This window comes from Lathyrus oleraceus, chromosome 5, assembly GCF_024323335.1.
Source record: "Lathyrus oleraceus cultivar Zhongwan6 chromosome 5, CAAS_Psat_ZW6_1.0, whole genome shotgun sequence".
Lineage (NCBI taxonomy): Eukaryota > Viridiplantae > Streptophyta > Magnoliopsida > Fabales > Fabaceae > Lathyrus > Lathyrus oleraceus.
In genome coordinates, this window is record NC_066583.1 from 503,931,917 (window position 1) to 503,937,827 (window position 5,911).

Below are 5,911 nucleotides of genomic sequence, written 5' to 3' on the forward strand. Positions count from 1 at the left end.
CCAGACTTCCAGATCTGCTATGGCTTTCTCTGCTACGAGATCTATCCAATTCAACCTTCCACAGTCCAATTTTTCACAATAATCGTTCATATCATCTAACACGAATCATAACCTATTCGATCTCACAATTTCTAACACTATTGCATCTAATTCCTACGAATTTCCTTCAATTTTAATCCAGATTCGTTCATCCCAAAAGTTCACAATTTTCAGCATAATTATTTCAATCAGAGGTAAATCAATGGTTTATCACTACCCATGACATATTATCCCATAATACCCATTAATCGACGATAAACCCCCCTTACCTGAGTTAATCCGGCAAATCTCCGAGCTTCAAGCTTTTCCTTCCTTCAACCCTTGTTATCTGGCTTTCTTTGCCCTTTTCCACTTTTCTGTCTCTTTTCCCTTTTCACGTGAAAAATAACTCTTTTTACCAAATGGAACCTTTTTACTGATTTCTACTTTTATTCCAATAATAACAATAAAAATAATCCAATAATTATTATTCCAATAATATTCCAATAATAATAATAATTCCAATTATTTAATTAAATTAATAAATATATTATTAACTCAATTTAAATAATTATCTTATTTTATCGGGGTGTTACAACTCTCCCCCACTAAAAGAGTTTTCGTCCTCGAAAACATACCTCAAGCGAATAACTCTGGATAAGACTCCTTCATCTGACTCTCAAGTTCCCAAGTCACATTGCCACCTGCTGGTCCTCCCCAAGCTACCTTCACCAAAGAAATCTCTTTACCCCGCAACTGCTTCAACTCTCGATCCTCAATCCTCATAGGTGATGTTTCAACAGTCAAGTTATCTCTCACCTGGACATCATCTACTTGGACCACATGCGACGGATCATGAATGTACCTCCTCAACTGAGACACATGAAAAACCTCATGCAAATTCGCAAGCGACGGCGGTAAAGCGATACGATAGGCCACTTCCCCTATCCTCACTAAAATCTGATAAGGACCAATAAATCGAGGTGTCAACTTCTTCGACTTCAAAGCTCGACCAACCCCAGTTATCGGAGTAACACGAAGAAACACATGATCTCCCTCTTGAAACTCAAGTGACTTTCTCCTCTTGTCGTGATAACTCTTCTGACGACTCTGAGCAATCCTCATCTTCTCCTGAATCATCTTAATCTTTTCCGTAGTTTGTTGAACAATCTCCGGTCCAACCACAGCACTCTCACCGGACTCATACCAACATAAAGGTGTCCGACATCTCCTACCATACAAAGCTTCAAACGGTGCCATACCAATGCTCGAATGAAAACTATTGTTGTAGGTAAACTCAATCAAAGGTAAATAACAATCCCAAGCACCTCCCTTTTCCAAAACACAAGCCCTCAAAAGATCCTCCAGTGACTGAATTGTCCTCTCAGTCTGACCATCAGTCTGCGGATGATATGCAGAACTCAATCTCAACTTAGTTCCCAAAGCCCTCTGCAAACCTTCCCAGAACTTCGATGTAAATCTAGGATCTCTGTCCGAAACAATACTCGACGGAATACCATGCAAACTTACAATCTTCTCAATATACAACTCGGCTAATCTCTCTAACGGATAATCCATTCTGATCGGAATGAAATGAGCCGATTTTGTCAATCTGTCAACAATCACCCAAATAGCTTCAAAATTCTTACTTGTCCTCGATAAACCAGAAACAAAATCCATACTGATACTATCCCACTTCCACTCTGGAATAGCCAACGGTTGCATTAGCCCAGACGGCTTCTGATGCTCAATCTTTGACTTCTGACAAGTCAAACAAGAATAAACAAAATTCACAATTTCTCTTTTCATTCCCGGCCACCAAAATAACTTTTTCAAATCATGATACATCTTCGTAGCTCCAGGATGAATACTCAGGCCACTACGATGTCCTTCCTCAAGAATACTCTTCTTCAGTTCGGTAACATCCGGAATGCACACCCGATTACCAAATTTCAAAACACCATTCTCATCAACTCTGAATTCACCACCTTGACCTTGATTCACTAGAGTCAACTTATCAACTAAAAACACATCGGATTTCTGACCCTCTCTAATCTCATCCAGAATACTACTCGTTAACTTCAACATTCCCAATTTAACACTATTGTGAGTACTCTCACACACCAAACTCAAGTCTCTAAACTGCTCAATTAAATCCAATTCCTTAACCATTAACATAGACATATGCAATGATTTCCGACTCAATGCATCAGCCACTACGTTTGCTTTACCCGGATGGTAATTCAAACCAAAGTCATAATCCTTCAGAAACTCTAACCATCTCCTCTGTCTCATATTCAGCTCTTTCTGATCAAACAAATACTTTAAACTTTTATGGTCACTGAAAACCTCAAATCTTGACCCGTACAAGTAATGTCTCCATAACTTCAGAACAAATACCACAGCTGCCAACTCTAAATCGTGCGTCGGATAGTTCCTCTCATGAACCCTCAGCTGTCTCGAAGCATAAGCTATAACTTGCTTATTCTGCATCAACACACCACCCAAACCCAACAATGAAGCATCACAGTAAACCTCAAATGGTTCCGACGAACTCGGTAATATCAGAATAGGAGCAGTAGTTAACCTTCTCTTTAACTCTTGGAAACCTTCTTCACATTTTGAGTCCCAAACAAACGCTTGCCCCTTTCTAGTCAACATCGTCAACGGTAACGCCAACTTAGAAAATCCCTCAATGAACTTCCTATAATATCCTGCAAGTCCAAGAAAACTCCTTATCTCAGAAACTGACTTCGGAGCTTCCCACTTAGATACCGCTTCTATCTTAGAAGGATCAACAGCAACACCATCTCCTGAAATTACGTGACCAAGAAAACTAACTTCTTCTAACCAAAATTCACACTTAGAGAGTTTAGCAAATAACTTCTTTTCTCGTAGAACTCCTAAAACCACTCTCAAATGCTCAGCATGCTCTTCTTCAGATTTCGAATATACCAAAATGTCATCAATAAACACCACAACAAACTTATCTAGGTACGGATGGAAAATCCTATTCATATACTCCATAAACACTCCAGGCGCATTAGTCACACCAAAAGGCATTACAGAATACTCATAATGTCCATACCTTGTTCTGAAAGCAGTCTTCTGAATATCCTCAGTTTTCACACGTATCTGATGATATCCCGACCTCAAATCTATCTTGCTGAACACACTCGCACCAACCAATTGATCCATCAAATCATCAATCCTCGGCAAAGGATACCGATTCTTGATCGTCACTTTATTCAGTTGCCTGTAGTCCACACACAACCTCATAGTACCTTCTTTCTTCTTAACCAATAACACTGGTGCACCCCACGGTGACACACTCGGACGAATAAATTTCTTATCCAACAGATCTTCCAACTGACTCTTCAATTCAGTTAACTCAACAACAGACATACGGTACAGAGCCATCGATATCGGCCTAGTACCAGGTACCAAATCAATCGAGAACTCAACTTCACGCTCTGGTGGTAATTCATTCACTTCTTCAGGAAACACATCAGGAAAATCACACACCACAGCTAGATCGCAAATCACCAGTTTATCTTTAGCCTCCAAAGTCGCTAACAGCATAAACAACTCTGCCCCATCTGCTACTGCCTCATCCACCTGCCTCGCTGATAGAAACAAATCCTTTCCTTCCTCAATCTCAGGAAAGATCACAGTCTTATCAAAACAATTGATATAAACTCGGTTACACACCAACCAGTTCATACCCAGAATAACATCAATCTGCACTAGTGGAAGACACACTAGGTCCATCCCAAAGTCTCTACCAAAAATACTCAAAGGACAATTAAAACAAACTGAAGTAGTAGTCACTGAACCCTTCGCAGGAGTATCAATCACCATACTTCCAAGCATCTCAGATATCTCTAACTTAAGTTTCACAGCACACTCCAAAGATATAAAGGAATGAGTCGCACCTGTGTCAATAATAGCTACAAGAGGAAAGCCATTAATATAACACGTACCTCGGATCAAACGATCATCTGCAGCAGTCTCAGAACCCGATAAAGCAAAGACCTTGCCTCCCGACTGATTCTCTTTCTTCGGCTTAGGACACTGTGGGCTAATATGACCCACCTCTCCACAGTTGAAACAAGTCATAGTCTTCAACCGACACTCTGCAGCCAAGTGACCACCTTTGCCACACTTGAAACACTTCTTCTCAGCACTGGTACACTCATGGAAACGATGTCCAGCCTGACCACATCTGTAACACTTAGCAGGGGCACTGGAGTCTCCCCCACTAGGCCTCTTCATCCCACTCTGTCTCTGGAAACCTTTGCCAGCTGCATACGGTTTCCCACGATCATTCTGATTCTTGCCTTTCCTATCAACCCTCTGCTGATAGCTCTCCGCTCTGGCCTTGGTATCCTGTTCAAAAATCCTGCAACAGTCAACCAAATCGGAAAACACTCTAATCCGCTGATACCTAATAGCCTGCTTGATCTCGGGACGCAACCCGTTCTCAAACTTCACACACTTTGAAAATTCCCCAGTAGCCTCGTTATAGGGAGTGTAATACTTTGACAGCTCTGTGAACTTAGCAGCATACTCAGTAACAGACCGATTGCCCTGCTTCAATTCCAAGAACTCTATCTCTTTCTTTCCTCTGACATCCTCTGGAAAGTACTTCCTCAGGAATCTCTCTCTGAACACAGCCCAAGTGATCTCAGCATTCCCAGCAGTTTCCAACTCAGTGCGGGTAGCAACCCACCAATCATCTGCTTCTTCTGACAGCATATGCGTACCGAACCTGACCTTCTGGTTATCGACACACTCAGTCACTCGGAAGATCCTCTCGATCTCTTTCAACCATTTCTGAGCGCCATCTGGATCGTATGCTCCCTTGAACATTGGAGGATTGTTCTTCTGGAACTCACTCAGTTGACGAGCAGCTCCCATTCCCACAACATTCGGATTTCCTCCGAGTACTCCAGCTAGCATACCCAGAGCCTCAGCAATCGCAGCATCATCTCTACCTCTTCCAGCCATCTCTATTCTGAAAACCCAACAAGCTAAAACAATAAGTACTGATAGGGTTACACAACACCTATCCCGTACAGGGGAAACAGAATAATTACGACTCGACTTGACCGACTATGCTCTGATACCACTAATGTAACACCCTTCTAAAATACCCCCAATATTTAATTAAAATAACAATATCTAAATCAGAGTAAATATGCAATTAAGGGTGTCACACAATATTTCACACCATTCAACAATATAACTGTCATGCTCTTTTATTAATTCAAAACATAAGCATTTTTGCATAAAACGCAGCGGATATAAATCTCATCAATCATGTAAAACATGTAACATGTTGCATGTAAAATTATTCAATAAGGTAAAACATCCCGTCCCGATGTTACATCTATCAGAGCACGACCCACTAAGGAGACTACACTAGAATCCAAGCACTAGCTTCTACTCAATCACTGCTCGTTACCTGAAAAATAGTTGTAAGGGTGAGTTTCTCAATCGATATAATAAGCATTATAAATTAACATGTAATGCCAAGTAATTTCACACATTCATCACCCTAATCAGATCATACATTCAGCAGCAGCAACATCAACTAAAATCATACTCAACTCAATCACAAAACACACGTATAATATTGGAATACATCCATTCATATTATACGCCATACAATACAAATGCAATGAGACTCCATGCATGCGGTACCGACTATTCGTGAACATATAGTTCAACTTCACCGACCAAATCCAGGTACGGCTACCAAGCTCACTAGTCCCACTCATTTGAGACCTAGTGACTCACATCACTAATTCCTCACCATGGGAATTAGCTACCACCCCAAGGGTCATGCTATGCACGCTAATTCACCTAGCATGCAACATCAAAACAGTCC